The sequence below is a fragment of the Artemia franciscana genome, unplaced genomic scaffold, assembly GCF_032884065.1.
Source record: "Artemia franciscana unplaced genomic scaffold, ASM3288406v1 Scaffold_1415, whole genome shotgun sequence".
Taxonomy (NCBI): domain Eukaryota; kingdom Metazoa; phylum Arthropoda; class Branchiopoda; order Anostraca; family Artemiidae; genus Artemia; species Artemia franciscana.
The window spans coordinates 27,420-45,179 of record NW_027062819.1 but is presented as its reverse complement, the minus strand read 5'-3'; the positions used below and the strand labels follow the sequence as shown (position 1 = coordinate 45,179).

At 33.3% G+C, this 17,760-nt stretch overlaps 1 long non-coding RNA gene across 1 annotated transcript; it reads right to left on the bottom strand.

Moving 5' to 3' along the window:
* Positions 1–805: 805 nt before the first annotated feature.
* On the bottom strand, positions 806–14,997 carry LOC136042521 (uncharacterized). The gene is made up of 3 exons (XR_010621341.1): positions 14,903–14,997; positions 11,303–11,422; positions 806–1,248 (listed from the first exon to the last, which is right to left on the bottom strand). It is a non-coding gene; the product is annotated as an uncharacterized LOC136042521 (long non-coding RNA).
* Between the last annotated feature and the right edge of the window lie 2,763 nt (positions 14,998–17,760).

The following is a 17,760-nucleotide window of genomic DNA, read 5'->3' as shown; positions in this document are numbered from 1 at the left end:
GTTTTTTGGGGTTAGGATGCTCATCCATAGACCAGAAGCTATCGTCAACGCAAAAGTACTGTATATACTGTTATTTGATTTAAAAATTCAATGCATGAAAACGATGCATTTTCGCAAAAGAAAAGACACAATTTTAGAGATCAGAGCGGGCATAAGTCGAATCCTCTAAGTTAACAATCTTAAACCAAACAGACTAAATTGAATGAAGAAATCCAGCACAAAAAGAAACGGAAAAGGCCATTAATATGAGTTGTGCAACCCTCATTTAACTCCCCAAAACAATTAGTAGCATTGTCTCTTTAATGAATACGCAATATATTTTCAATTGAAATTATTCTTTACCCGATGGTCTATATTTGAAAGAATGAATTATTTTAGTTATTTTATGATTATTATTACTTCGCCATTAGTAAGCATATAGATACAGTAAAACCTGGCATTGGGGTTTTTGGACAAGCAAGATCCCCTTTCCTACTTTTATCAGGTTTACTCTATATATAAAAAAGTCCTAGCTACATTTTTTAAGTTTAGCATTAATCCGCAAATATAAAATGGCGGGCCAAAAATAGATCTGTCGAAACTGTTTTTGAAACATAGCCACAATATGACTTTTCCTTCATGGCATCCCCTTCTTAAAAGGGGATGCTTAAAGTTGAAAGTATACAATAGTGGTTCGTGTATAGTAAGTGCTCTTCATAAATTGTTTTGATAAACATAGTTATGTATTTATTTTAATTTTCTCTATCTTGTACTCAGTCCCTATGAACCATCCCTAGCTCTAAGAACGACAAGAAGTTTGCAAGAATACAAAGAAACAATATTTTATTGATTAAATTTATATTAAAATATAAAATAAAAAATGTTGTTGTATGTTGAGTCAGGAAGAGGTTCTTTGGCAGGAGCAGAGGCCACATAATTGCACAGCTTCAATGAGCAGTAAATTCGTTAGGTGAAGGATGAGCAAAAAATTGAAGCAAAATTGATTAAAAATTTTTTGAGGGTTCTATTTTTTTTAGTAAAATATAAAAAGGGGAGTAAAAAAAAATATATGCGAATTTTACTGAGATTCTATTTAACTTGAGGTTTAGAACCCTTGTTTTTTTATTTAAACTTTAAAATTATAAGAAACCAGTTCTGCTGCACTGTCTTTTTATGTAAAAATAAGCGTCTATACACAAAAAGACGAATGCAACAGAGAACAGGCTTATACAGAGAGTTCCGAAATTTACTGCCCACCTACTTCATTATCTAGAAGAGAAAAGAAAAGTCAATCATTTGCAGACAATATGTTTTTCCGAACTAAAAAATTTATAAAAGGATAAATTTTGAAGACTGGCTAAATACATTACAAGAGCGAAAACCTCAAGATGGTTGCGATGTCTGGTCAAGACCTTTTTTCTTCACATGTAATTATGCTTGCTATTAAAAAATCCTTTTAGACTTTCCTGGAACATTTTGTGATATAGGAAAAGCAGAGATACAAATGAGTTCCTTAATACTGAATTAGTAAATACAAGATAAATGCTAAATGTGAAAATGAGCACTACCTAAGGAAGGGCGGGGGTACCATGGATTAGTTTTTGGTGGAAAAGAAATTTTCTGGGCAAAAACGTTCATGGGTAAATAAGGTGTGATTTAAAAAATTAACATTTTCTAAGAGCCCCAGGGAGATAAAACCATCGAAAAAGAGATGGAGAACTAATATATTAAACAATATATATATATATATATATATATATATATATATATATATATATATATATATATATATATATAAATATATATATATACATATATATATATATATATATATATATATATATATATATATATATATATATATATATATATATATATATATATATATATATAGTTCTCCTAGAATGTTGCGATAGGGCTCATTCTAACGGAAATGAAAAGTTCTAGTGCCCTTTTTAAGTGACCAAAAAAATTGGAGGGCACCTAGGCCCCCTCCCACGCTAATTATTTTCCCAAAGTCAACGGATCAAAATTCTGAGATAGCCATTTTATTCAGCGTAGTCGAAAAACCTTATAAATATGTCTTTGGGGACGACTTACTCCTCCACAGTCCCCGCGGGAGGGGCTACAAGTTACAAACTTTGACCAAAGCTTACATATAGTAATGGTTATTGGTAAGTGTACAGGTGTTTTCAGGAGGATTTTTTGGTTGGGGGGAGGGGTTGAAAAGAGGGGGATATACTGGGGGAACTTTCCATCGAGGAATTTGTCATGGGGGAAGAAAATTTCCATGAAGGGAGCGCAGGATTTACTAGCATTATTTTGAAAAAAACAATGAAAAAATAAATAGGAAAAAGTTTTTTCAGCTGGAAGTAAGGAGCAGCATTAAAACTTAAAACGAACAGAAATTATTACCCATATGAGGGGCTCACCTCCTCCTAATACCTGCTCTTTGCGCTAAAGTATTTTTAGTAATGTCAACTATTTATTCTACGGCTTTTGTGATTCAGGGGTCATTCTTAATGAATTGGGCCAAAATTTAAGATTTAGCGTAAAGAGAGAGGTACTGACGAGGAGGCAAATCCTCTCATATGTGTAATAAAACATGAGAATAAAAAATTCTTTACGTAAGCTAGTTTATAAGTTACGTATATCTTTTACTAATAAAAAGATTCGTAAAAAATTAAAAGTTCTAGTTGCCTTTTTTATTAACCAAAAAATTGGAGGGCAACTAGGCTTCCTCCCCCACTCGTTTTTTCTCAAAATCATTCGATCAAAATTATGAGAAAGCCATTTAGCCAAAAAAAAAAAAAAAAATGCAAATTTCGTTTTAATTATTTCTCTGCGGAGAGCCAAAATCAAAACATGCATTGATTCAAAAACGTTCAGAAATTAAATAAAAAAAACAAGTTTTTTCAACTGAAAGTAAGGAGCGACATTAAAACTTAAAACGAACAGAAATTACTTCGTATATGAAAGGGGCTGCTTCCTCATCAACGCCCCGCTCTTTACGCTAAAGTTTTTTACTGTTTTAAAAAGAAGAGTTGAGAAAAAGAGTCAAACTTTAGCGTAAAGAGCGGGGCGTTGATGAGGAAGCAGACCCTTTCATATACGAAGTAATTTCTGCTCGTTTTAAGTTTTAATGTCGCTCCTTACTTTCAGTTGAAAACTTGTTTTTTTTTATTTAATAGCAGGCAAAGAATGATTGTAAATTTTTCATTGTAACAAGTGTACATTATATATCGACGTATAACATTGTGACGCATACTTAGAGGTAACACAAGATTTGACATCATTTTTTTGGTTCACATCTCAGCCTAACCTGTGACAATAGGCTTACTTTACTCTCATATTTGAATCCTCCAGTAAAGAAAAAAAAATTATATTAACTATTAGACATGAAATACTCCCAATCATATTAAAAAAAAAAAATGGTGAAGTGGAGCGGAAAGGTTTTTTTTAAATTTAAACACGTACACAGAGAAGAAAAATATAAACTAGAGTTATATGCAAACAAGAAGTTCTACTTGTTCTTCCTTCGAAAAATTAAAATTGAAAGGAATCTTCAAGATGAAATGAGAAAGGATCATTTTTTTTCTTTAATCTATAATGGAAAAGGTTTGCATTATATCGACATCTTTATGCTGAACATAACTCCTATAATGACAGCAAACCTACCAAGAAAAATACTGCTTAAATTTTGTCAAATTAAGTTGATATATTTTCTTTTTTGCTCTAATGTTATTCCCCTCTTCTCAAAATCACTGGCTAAATTAAAACTTTGGGGAATAGGGCATCAATAAAGGAAAATTTTAACTGCAGACTTTCAGGCACAAAATAAATCTTAACTTTTTTTTCAAGGTTTAACCTCAAGGGTGTTGCCTTGAACGCGACAATCATTGAAATTGAGTATAAGATACCCACCCTCTATCTTGGTCTCAATGGCTATTCAGAAATCCTTTACAGACGCAAGTAAGTAATCATCAAGTTTTGATGAGAATAAAATTTACCGTATTTATTTTTCAAAGTGCAATTGGATGAAACGAGCTTAACATTGAGGATGATATCTTAAAGGAGATTGAAACCAGGGTTCCATCCGGTGAAAAAACACTAGGTTCTAGTGATTTTTTTTGTTGACTTAATGATCTTCTTCAATAATTTAGTGATTTTTGTGCTGATTTAGTGATTATCTTTGTTAAGACAACAGGAAAATCATTAGAAATAGTGATAAATTACTAGGAGTGGCAACCCTGATTGAAATAGCTCTATTTTGATAATATTACTAATAACCTTTTAGTGTGTGTTTGTGGGAGATACATAGACAAAGAGACACACCGAAAGACAGACAGAGAGATTAATAATATAAAATACAACGTCAATCTAACACCCAATCCAAGAATTTCAAAACTAAAAACACAAAAATGGTTATATCTACTTTTTTCTTAGCGTGCGTTTTTCAACTTCACATTTAAAATGTCGGAATCAGCCGTTGAACATTTGTAACGCACGACATTAAATCCAATTTCGACTGAATTCTGATGTATAAAAGAAAATGGATAAAATTGAACGATACCGCAGGTGTAGGTTAAATGATAAGTTAATTAATAAAGAGCTTACGCAAGGATGATATTTCTTTGTTTTTAAACAATATGAAACTAGCTATATTATGAAAAACCCATTTGTGCGTGTGAGAGAGGGATATATATATATATATATATATATATATATATATATATATATATATATATATATATATATATATATATATATATATATATATATATATATATATATATATATATATATATATATATATATATGTGTATATATATTGTCACGAGAGATTTTCATCTTAAAGATTGTAAATGTTTGACAACTAACTACACTGCAAACTACACTAACTGTGTAAGACAACTACACTGTTTTTAAGCTGTTTTGTTGAATATTTTTTTAGCTTTTTTTGGTAATTTTTCAATTAAGTTTTTTTACACTTCAAAATTATGAATTACTTAGGAGTATACCTTATTTTTGGTCAATGTTGCCAAGCTGCGCTGTGAAAGTTAATAATCGAAATTAATTTGCTAAATTTCTCATTTAACTTTCCATTGTCGTTCTTCCTAAGACGCCTACACATTCTTAAGTTGTTTTGTACCACATTTTTTAGCTTATTTTTTGCTGATTTTTCACTTCAGTTTTTTTCTTACACTTCAAAATTATGAATTACTTAGGAGTTTACTACATTTTTGTCAATGTTGCCATACTGACCATTGAAAGTAAATAATCGAAATTAATTTGTTAAATTTCTAATTTAACTTTCCGTTGTCAACTAAACCAATCCTAAGACAACTACACCTTCTTAGGGTGTTTTTTCGAATATTTTTTAGCTTATTTTTCGCTGATTTTTCACTTACGTTTTTTCTTACGCTTCAAAATTATAAATTGCTTAGGAGTACGCCACATTTTTGTCAATGTGGCCATACTGACCATTGAAAGTAAATAATCGAAATTAATTTATTAAATTTCCAATTTAACTTTCCGTTGTAGATCTCCCCAAGACAACTACACTTTCTTAAGCTGTTTTGACTAATATTTTTTTAGCTTATTTTTCGCTGATTTTTCACTTACGTTTTTTCTTACGCTTCAAAATTATGAATTGCTTAGGAGTATGCCACATTTTTGTCAATGTTGCCATACTGATCATTGAAAGTAAATACTCGAAATTAATTTGTTAAATTTCCAATTTAAATTTCCGTTGTAGTTCTCCCTAAGACAACTACACTTTCTTAAGCTGTTTTGACCAATATTTTTTTAGCTGAATTTTTGCTGATTTTCCACTTACATTTTTTCTTACGCTTCTAAATTATGAATTACTTAGGAGTATACCACATTTTTGTCAATGCTGCCACACTGACCTGTGAAAGTAAATAATTGAGATTAATTTGTTAAATTTCTAATTTAACTTTCCGTTGTAGTTCTCCCTAAGACAACTACACCTTCTTAAGGTGTTTTGTCGAATATTTTTTTTAGCTTATTTTTTGCTGATTTTTCACTTACGTTTTTTCAAAATGTAAAAACGTAAAATGTGAAAATAAGAAGCAACATTAAAACTTGAAACGAGCAGAAATTATTACGTATATAAGGGGTTTACCTCCGCCAAATACCTCGCTCTTTATGCTGAAGTATTTTTAGTAATTTCAACTATTTGTTCTACGGTCTTCGTTATTCAGGGGTCATTCTTAAGGAATTGGAACAAAATCTAAGCTTTAGTGTAAAGAGCGAGGTACTGACGAGGGGGCGAACCCCCTCATATACGTAATAAAAACATACAAAGATAGAAGTTCGTTACGTAAGCTAATTCGTAAGTTACGTACATATTTCATCATATAAAACGTTAGTAAAAAATTAAAAAGTTCTAGTTACCTTTTTAAGTAACCAAAATCAGAGGGCAACTAGGCCCCTTCCCGTGCTATTTTTTTCTCAAAATCATTCGATCAAAACTATGAGCAAGCCATTGAGCGAAAAAAAATATTCAAATTTCGTTTTAAAAATTCATTTGCGGAGAGTCAAAATCAAAACATGCATTAATTCAAAAACGCTCAGAAATTCAACAAAAAAACCGATATTTTCACTGAAAGAAAGGAGCGAAATTAAGACTTAAATTGAACAGAAATTACTCCGTATATGAAAGGGGCTGTTCCCACCTCAACACCCCGCTCTATACGCTAAAGTTTTTTACTGTTTTAAAAGGTAGATTTGAGAGAAAAACTCGAACTTTAGCGTAAAAAGCGGGGCATTGAGAAGGGATAAGCCCCTTTCATACACGGAGTAATTTCTACTTGTTTTAAGTTTTAATGTCGCTCCTTACTTTCAGTTAAAAAACCTGTTTTTTATCAATTTAATTTGATAAAGGCCATATCTCAAAGCTATTGTTCTTGACTATCTTTGTGAATTTAAGTTAATCCTTACATCAGCCGTTAAAAGTGTGTAAAGGGAAGTGTACAAAGTGGTAGCTAGGAATTAAAACTAGTGGAGGAAGTATCACTAGTAGAAACACCCCAGGTGACATATGTGTGACCTTTAAAAGTGCTTGCGAACTCTTACACAGAATATAGGAAACTCCTCTAAGATTCATTTCCCCCGCTACCAAAAGCACTAACTATATTAAATGCCTCCTTGCGAGACAATTTTTCTAACTGTACATTTTGACCTGGGCTGTTACCTACTGCCTTTAATGGACTACCTCAAGATTTGTTCTTGCCTCTCCAGTCTCCAGTCCAGTCCAGTTCCCATTTATATTTTATTGTTTTTTTTAAATAATACTAGAAAATCCTGCGCCCCCTCCATGGAGATATTCTTCTCCCATGAAAAATTACTCCATGGAAAATTCCCCCCCATATAATCCCCTCTTCTCAATTCCTCTCCTCCAACCAAAAATCCCCCTGAAAACGTCTGTACACTTCTCAATAACCATTACTATACATAAACACTGGTCAAAGTTTGTAACTTGTAGCCCCTCCCATGGGGACTTTGGGGGGAGTAAGTCGTCCCCAAAGACATAATTGTAAGGTTTTTCGACTATGCTGATTAAAATGCCTATCTCAGAGTTTAGATCCGGTAACTTTGGGAAAATAATTAGCGTGGGAGGGGGTCTAGGTGCCCTCCAATTTTTTTGGTCACTTAAAAAGGGCACTAGAACTTTTCATTTCCGTTAGAATAAGCCTTCTACCAACATTTTAGGACAACTGGATCAATAAAATCATCCCTGGAAAAAAAAATAAAAAAAAATATAAAAATAAAGAAGCATCCGTGATCAGTCTTCTGACAAAAAATACAAATTCGATATTTTTGTAGATAAGAGCTTGAAACTTCTACAGCAGGGTTTACTGATACGCTGAATGTGATGGTGTGATTTTCGCTAGGATTCTATGACTTTTTGGGGGTGTTTTCCCCTATTTTCTAAAATAGGGCTAATTTTATCAGTCTCGTAACTTTTGATGGGTAAGACTAAACTTGATGAGTTATATATTTAAAATCAGCATCTAAATACAATTCTTATGATGTAACTATTGGCGTCAAATTTCCGTTTTTTAGAGTTTTGGTTACTATTGAGCCGGGTCGCTCCTTACAGTTTCAGCTAGGTCGCTTAAGGCGTTAATCTATACCATTAACCGTATATGAACTATTGAAGACGTCTCATTCTGATATCCTGGATGGAGATAGTGTCATTTGATTTAGCTCAACATCACCTTCAATGTTTACAGAAAGTTTCAAATATCTTAGCCGTTCCTGCCGTATTGCAGATGAACCATTTTGACACCCTGGATGCATACAGTTCACCGATTTAGTTCAATATCCCCATCGGCATTCCCTCAAGACAGAGTGTTTTTTGATTTAGTTTAACATTTCTCTCAACTTTCGGTGAAAGTTCCCACTTAATACTCTTAAATGTTCCCGAGTTATTGCATATATGCCATATTGACATTCATAATGCACTTAATGTCTCCTGCATTAGTTCAATATACCTCTCGATATTCACTCGAAATTTTTACTTAATACTGTTAGTTGTTCCTGAAATATTATAAATGCGCCCTTTTTTTTTACCTTTATGTTCACAGTTGCTTTTGACTTTGCTGTACAATGTTTGTTTATTCTCTGAAAGTTTCTACTGTGGTCCATGGAACTTCCTCAGATACTGTCAATATGTCTTTTTGGCAACCTTGATGCACATAGTGCGTTTTGATTCTGATCAGTACCATCTGTACAATTATCTGAAAGTCGCCTTAATACCCTAAGAAGTTGCTGAGATATTTTTGATATGCCCTTTTTTCAACCTGAATGCAGGTAGTATCTTATCGTTGAATTCAATTTGCTCTCTGATCATTCTTTGAAACTTATTAAATAAAAAAAATAATAATAAGTTTTTTAACTGAAAGTAAGGAGCGACATTGAAACTTGAAACGAGCAGAAATTACTACGTATACAAAAGGGGCTGCTTCCTCCTCAACGCCCAACTCTTTACGCTAAAGTTTTTTACTATTTTAAAAAGAAGAGTTGAGAAAAAGAGTCAAACTTTAGCGTTAAGAGCGGGGCGTTGAGGGCGTTAGTAAAAACTAAAAACTGGGATGACAAGGGTCAGCTATTTCATAGCGCTCACAGTGCCATCCCCTTGAATGATAGGAGTTGTAGTTATAAAAAATATTAATAAAATAATTTACAGGAAAACTCTTTTACTTAATGCTAAATTTGAGCCGAATTTCAAACTTTTATTTTTGTGCTCAGCTGACATATATCTAAATTTTAAAAATTCAATTGATTATAAGATAATTTCAAGATTAAAATACTTTTAATTAAAAATATGCCAAAGCTTGCCACTCTAAGAATTTAAATCGCCAATTTATACCTGTCAACTACAAAAATAACCAACACATAATTATTCATTTTTAAGGTATCCCGACTCATATGCTTGTTTTGAAGTGCATACCTACATGCATCTTTATTGAAGTTCATATTTTTTCGACGATTTTAGTCTTTATTTGAATATTTTAGGATGAATAGAAGCGAAGCGGAAATATTGACAAAGAGCTCTAAACTAAAAGGACTCTAGACTGACAGGACTCCAAAATATTGAGGTAGATCTGATCGTGTAATAAATAGATATGGCGGGAAAAGATAGAGGAAAATTGACTTTTTCTAATAAAATTGTGAATTCTGTCATTTAAACCAAATAAATCAAACTTTAAAAAGGGGAAAAATACGCTACATTGTTATGAAAAGTGAATTTTCCGTTAGTAAATTTTTACGATTTCGTCAAATTTTACACTGTGCAACATTCTAGGATCACTGGGTCGATACGGTCACCTCTGAGAAAAAAAAAACAACAAAAAAACATTTTTGCCGATAGGAGCTTGAAACCTCTAAAGAAGGATTTTCTGATACACTAAATCTGAGAGCGTAATTTTCATTAAGATTCTACGACTTTTAGGGGATGTTTAATCCTTTTTTCAAAAAAATATAAAAATTTATCGGGGTCATAGCTTTTAATGGGTAGAGCAAAATTTAATGAAACCTCCATATTTTGAAATCATCATAAAAAACTAATTCTTTTGATGTATCCATTAGTATCAAAATTCCGTTCACTGAGCCTGGTCACTCCTTACAGTTCGTTACAACGAACTGGTTGATATGCTGAATTTCATGGGGTAATTTTCATCGAGCTTATTCTACATTTTGAGGGTTATTTTCCCTTGGTAAATTCAAAGACTTATATATAAGAGGGATCCGACAAAATAAACAAAAATTGAAAATGTAAATGGACGGAATTAGGACAACAAGAGCAAGAGGAATTAAAAATAAAAATGACTGGTTTAGAATACATGCTAGAAAGATCACTGAAGCCACGGATTGGATTAAAAAATACTTTAGTCTATTTTCCTTTCTTTCCTCAACCCTGATAGGAATAAAACTCAAAGAGTTTATCTCTATTCTAAATCACATGCCTAACCAGTAGTCAATTCTCCATCCCAAAGTTTCATCGAAACTCCATCCCCCATGTTTCATTATTGAGCAGCTCATAGCTCGCTGACAAGCGGATAGGCTATAGTTTGAACCGTACCACGGTCTAGGATTTCAACCCCAGTTAAGACTCACTCAGATTATCAGTAAATGCGTCACATCAGCCGTGATCTACAAAGGCAGTTGGTGGTCTATTTGGATAATCTCCTTTTCATTTGCGGGTGACTAAGAGAAAACAGGTCACCAGCCATTGAAAAGAATTTCTAAGTACATAGGTTGAAGGTTCTTAATCTACAACTGCTGTATAGCCTAGCTAATTCTCCACTGTTTCAGCATTATATACCAATAAAAGACAATACTTCAGAATAAACTAAATACTCGTCTACCTAAATTACCAAATAGATAATAAACGTTACAATATTCCATGCTTAAGCTTTTTTTTGAAATTTTTGCTTATTTTTAGAAAGTAAGTCATTGTTGCCATTTAAGTTTTTTCAAGGCAATTGAAAATATACAATCCATGAGTTTCTACCCTTTGTTTGAGAAATAAAATCCGAATTTCCCAAATGATTATAACTTTATCCCAGATTCCCCCGAGTCCCTAGTATCAGAATAAGTGTCCGTAAAAGAAGCAATTTTCGTCTGAAAAAAGATAGCCTCCCAATACGTAGAAGACCAGAACAGAATCTGGAGAAAATATATTTTTTAAGTTGCGTAAAGCTACGTTCAGTTGCAAGAATCAGCCATGGACCAAGTCCCAAAGGCTTTGAATCTTCAAAGTAATTGGTCAAAATCTTGCCAAAAAACAAACCTAGACACAGCTCTGGAGATTCGTCCCTTGCATCTGGGCAGTCGGCTTGCCCATCGCATTGCCATCCTTTTTTTATGCATTTTCCGTGGCCACAATCAAATGCGGATTTTGAACATTGATCTGGAATTAAAAGTCATGGTTAGAATGTCAAGTAGGTTATCAATGCCAAAACACTAGCCCAATATAAAATGTGTCTAAAAAAAGTGCACTCATGCTTTTAAGCCAAAAGTAGGTTTTGGTATATATGACGATTGGAGACTCATTAGTTGCACAAATACATTTTTTATATATACATATATATAACATACATAACATATGTATATGCAAATTTCGCTTTAATTATTCATTTGTGGCTAGCCAAAATCAAAACCTGCATTAATTTAAAAACATTAAGAAATTAAATACAAAAACACGTTTTTTTTAAATTGAAAGTTAGAGGCGACATTAAAACTTAAAACGAAAAGAAATTCTTCCGTATATGAAAGGGGATGCCCCGTCCTCAACCCCCCGTTCTTTACGCAAAAGTTTGACTCTTTCTCACAAATCCACTTTTAAAACAACAAAAAACTGTAGAGTAAAGACCGCAGTGTTGAGGAGGGGACAACCCGTTTCATATAGGAAATAATTTCTGTTTGTTTTAAGTTTTAATATTGCTCCTTAATTTAAGTCAAATTAAAACGTTTGTTACAGTTAATATGTGTAGGGGCTGCATGCGTCTGTACATTAAATTATATACACTTATATACTGCTGACTATTTCTATACTTATTTAATTCTGGGTTATTCATAAATATATCAAGCTGGACTCCGTCAGCCAGACACTTAACAGAATATCAGGTCAAAAAATATCAGTTGGACCAATTACGGCTAAAAAAGAAAATAAATCACACATCTGTTCCAAAAGGCCAGGAGGAAATGTTCCCCCACAAAGAACAAGGAGGCATTTTCAAAACGCATTAAAGAACAAAATTATAAATGCTCTTACCCCCCCCCCTGTCACAGGGAAAGTTCCTGGAGACAATCTAAAACAACCCAACTAAATTTTTAGAGTTCCCTAGGTTGTGTTAAAGGTATCAGTTTTTTCCTTAAAATAAATAATCCTTTTCATTCTTGCAACTCAAAAAAAATCTCTATCAACAATATTATATTTCCATCAGCAATTAGTTTATATGATGATAAGTATCACAAAAAAAAGAAAAACAAACATTGTAACCCCCGTTATATTTACAAGATCCCTGGAACAAATGGTTGTAACATAATAACATGCTACTTAACAAGCTGTAATTAATAAATTTTTTTATAAGCATGGCCTTTTTTTTCATTTCTAATCCCTCAAGCCAAAATGCCTTGGATGAATTATCTTCCCCCCTGATAAGAAACCCAACACGTCCCTGGACAAGATTATTGACTACAAAACAACCAACAAAAATTGGCTCCTGGAACGTGAGAACTATGAGTCAGTTATCAAAAACTGAGCAAGTTCTCAGAAAGATGAAGCAATATAATATTGACATACTAGCCCTAAGCAGAATAAGTTGGAAAGGTGTAGGCCAAGAAACACTGGATCATGGATATGTACTGTTGTATAGCAGAGAGGACAACCATCATCAGGCAGGTGTAGGACTTATGATGTCCCCTGCAGCATGCTTGAGATCTATACAAATTTATAACTGACTATACCAAATTCCCAGATTATCTTGGAACAAAACAAATAGTGAAAAAATTTGTTGTTTTATGATTGCTCAAGCTTCATTCTCTTTCTTTTTTTTTTCCTACTGTGTGCTAGTGTTTATTCTTCCTCATCCACATTCCATATGGATTGCTTGATTTAGGGTATTATTTATGGTTCTTTTAGTGCTCTATTATTGTGTTGTATGGCCCATAACAAGCAAAGCTTCTTGGGCCAAATAACTTTTTTATGTTTTTAATAGTGTATTAGTATTAATAAATGATTGATGATTAATTTATTACAATCAAAATTATTTTTAACCCAGTCAACAAAAAGTAAAATTGGAGTAAAGAGATTAAGAGTTCTTTGTGACAACTTTAAATTGGTATTGTTCTGCCATCTGTTTCATTTTTATTGGACATTAGATAGCACAGCATTGTCAGATACCTGGATGAATTCAGCCAAGTAAGAGCTCTTGGAGCCAGGACCAGTGGAATGCATTGAACAGTAACTGTTAGCCATGATTAGTTCAATTGTTGTGAGCTGAACTAATGAACTTTGATATCCAATGGATAAGTTTCTAAGGGATGGGACAGCAAAAGGAAATAATGAAATTTACAAATCTTCCTGCATCTATGGCAACTAGTCAAGGTGATATATGTTCTATGAAGTCTTTGGCAGGAAACATCAGTTCCATTTTGGATACAGTTAAAGGAAATCCTGCCACTTTGGAATCATTAAAATATAACATCAAAGCAAATGAAGTAATGTAAAAAACAAGAAACTGCTTCTGAATATACCAAAAAAGTGGTGCAGCCAGAACCTAGTGTTCAGAATACTGAATTAACAGATGACAAGAGTCAAAAATCAAATATATGTGATGGCAGAGGAAAGTATAGCATTCAAGCCATATATTGCTTACTTTGATTAAATTGAAAGTAAGGAAAATGACAAACAATTAATAATGTGAAATGTGAAGCTTAAAGATGGTTGCTGCTGAAGGTTGCCTTGATCTCCCAGCCCCAAGCCCAGTTAAGTTGGTGTATTTCAGTGACAAAGAGAATGTTCTGAAATTCAAATTGCCATTGAAATTAGGAAAAAGATTTTGATTATCCCAGAAGACTGAATAAATTAGAATAACATGGTTCAGATGAAAAACTAACAATTAAATTAGGCATCAGCTGAAAAGAGAAAGACATTCAAATTTTTTAGTTGAAGAAGGACCAGTGTGATTGATGCATACTTTTTAACTTGAAGAATCTTGCCAAAAGAGAGTATTTTGAACACAAACTAAAGAGACAAGTTAAAACTGAGGATAGGATAAATCTAAAGGAATTTCATAGGTTCTTATAGTGACAACTCATAACCTTGAATCTATGTTACATTGCCTAGATATGAAAGGGTTATTTCTCATAAAAAATAGAACCTCATTGTCATTGGATCTCTTATATTTTAATCATTTCTGATGCATTGAATAAAGAGTGGGATGAGATTGAATGAAAGTTTTATGCAGCTGGATACATTTTCAGTGTAATTACTACATTTAAAGACCTACTAAGTTCATACCCAAGCCAAACAAAATTTACACTTTAATAGCTATATTTGGAAATGACACAATAAATGCATTTTGTGGTAGGCTATAGGTCTACTCTCTTCAGACTATTTCATGGTAAGAAGTATAGATTGTTCTATATTTACCAAAAAGCCTTCATTTTACCTGAGTGAGAACAATAAATTTTCACTTCAGGACACAATTCAGGGTATAGGCAATTTTTGCACAATAATGGGGTGGAGTATATGCTCTGTTACTCCAGGCTCAAAGGTTAACTAGAGACACACCAAAGGCCTGCCGCTTTGTTAGCCTAGTTTTCTATTAGAAAAGGTCGACGACTATACATTTATAGAAGTTAAAGAGCTAGGCTATAAACTTACCATTTATTTTGACTAGTTCTCAGCCAGCCAAAGGGCTGGCTAAAAGACAACCAAAGACCGCCACACCCAATTTGAAGAAGTAAGTTTTGATGATGGTGATAAAATCAATTCAACAGATTTGCCGCGTTTTCGGTCTATGGATATGCCCTGAGTATCCAAATGTCACACTTAAGCAATGTCTTCATTGATGTATCGGCTTGTTTTAATTCGCAGATAGTGGTAAAAAGGCATGGCTTTTTGAATTAAGTATTGAGAATTGTCAATTCATTCACATCAGCTAAATGAATCCTTGTCGCTTTATATTACGAAAACTTTACTCTATAAAACTATACACTATGTAAACTATATGCTATATACTTTGAAATTTCCTCATATTTTTTGTAGTGAATGATTGTTGAGAAAGCCTTATAAACTACTGTGTAATTTTCAGCCTTTCTGTTTTATGCAATCAGCATCATACTTAAATACAGCATCAGTTGTGCTTAAAAGAATCAGTAGTATATCAGTCAGTATATATATATCTATATATATAAAAATAAGTTGTCTGTCTGTGTGTCTGTCTGTGGATCAGGTAACGTCATGTTTCTGTGTCGGCTGACGTCATGAAGTTAGTTGTCGTCATTTTTGCTATGGCGGTGACGTCATTAAAGATATTTAAGACATATATGTTCACGTAGAAATCTATTAATGTTTAAGTTTAAAATGACTGATGAACTTACAATGGCAAAAGCCGATGAAGATGCTCAAAGAGTCTATGCCAAAAAACTTGCTGCTGATAGAGAAAGTCAGAAAAGAAAGCGTGCCGAGGAATCAAAAGAACAGCAAGGAAACAGGCTTGAGGCTAAAGAACGCAAAACCGCGCAGTTAGATGAAGATTCACCTGGACAGCGAGAGTCAAAACATATCAAAACTGAAAATGATAGCGATGATGATTGGGTTTGGGATTTTGACTTGGATAAGGTCATCAATGCCTACCAGATTTTAGTTAAAAAAACAAAGGTTCGGCGATATGTATTTCATAGTGAAGCTGAAAAATAAAGAAGAAAAAAAAACTGAAAAAAGAAAAAATGTAAAAAGCTAAAAAATACTAAAAAGAAAAAACACTCAAAGAGAAATTACAGACCGGGACACAAATGACGACCGGGACAGAGGGAATATAAATAACGACTGGGACACTCAAAGAGAAATTACAGACTGGGATACCGGGACACAAATGACGACCGGGACACAGGGAACATAAATGACGACCAGGACACAGGTATTTAAGAATATCGTTCAAAGACAAATTTTTAATTGTAAGAAGACCGTTGAAAGAGAAATTTCTAATTGTAAAATGACTGAAGAACCTACAATGGCAACGGTACCACCATCGAAGTAGATAACCAGTGGGTTGTTCCATATTCCCCATTAGTGCGAAATGTCAACCCCAAGTCAAATTCGTGCATTGTTTGGCATCATTTTAACAACTTGCTCTCCATCAGCTCCTACAGAGTTATGGGAAAAATATAAGTCAAAAATGTCCGAAGATATACTCCATCGAAAACAGTTAGAAACGTCAGATATGACTTTTGATTTTACATCAGAAATTTATACATACACTTTAGTTATTATAGAAGATTTGTGCGTACGTATGGCAAACAAACCTCTTCAGGATTTGGGAATGCCTTCACCTAACCGTATCGCTGCTGTTTCGACATGTGTAGAATTGGATCGTGAAAAAAGTTACAGTACGAATGATCTATTGTCGTATGTACAAAATAACATTTCCAAGTTAACGTCGGAACAAAAAGACATTTATGATACGATAGACTGAATTTCAGGGCGTATACAACTACCTGCTGATTTCTGTAATTTAGTGACGTCCAAAAATGAATTGATTGAAAAAGTATCTCCGAATATTCTAAAGAATTATAAAAATAATAAATGGCTAACTGAAAGAGCGATTCTCGCACCCAAAAATATAGACGTCCACGAAATCAACAATATTGTTTTGACCAAGATTCGAGACCAGGCAGTCCTTTACAAGTCAGTCGACACAGTTTTGGAACCAAATGAAGCGGTTAATTATCCATCTGAATTTTTAAATTCCATAGATCTTTCAGGGTTTCCACCACACGTGCTACAACTAAAAATAAGCGTACCAATAATACTTTTAAGAAATATCAACCCACCAAAGCTTTGCAATGGCACGCGACTTGCCGTAAAAAAAACAATGGAAAACCTAATAGAGGCCACAATCTTGACAGGGCCTTTTGAGGGTGAGGCTGTTCTTATTCCTCGCATTCCCATGATTCCAACGGATCTGCCTTTTCAATTTAAAAGATTGCAATTCCCAATTCGATTAGCATTTGCAATCACCATTAACAAAGCTCAAGGTCAATCATTAGAAAAATGTGGTATAGATCTTAATACTGATTGTTTTTCCCATGGACAATTGTGCGTTGTATGTTCGAGGGTCGGTAAACCTGACAATCTATTTATATGTAGCGACAATTGGACAGCGAAAAATGTTGTATATTCGCAAGTTTTACGCAGTTAATTTGTATTGTATCTATCTATCTATCTATCTATATAAAAACGAGTTGTGTGTATGCATGTTTGTTTGTTTGTAAAAAGAGCGTTTGCATATGACGTCATTATTAGTACATACGGCTTTGTATATGCACAGACAATGGGAAAGCCAAGAATGTTGTATATTCGCAATTTTTACGTAGTTTAACTCCTGTAGACGAAATGAATGCTTGCCTGAAAAATTCTAATTTATGGGCACACGTAAAAATATTAAAATTAACTACAAATATGCGTGTCCGATTGCAAAACGATGACTCTGGTCAAACATTTTCAGATCAATTGCTGGC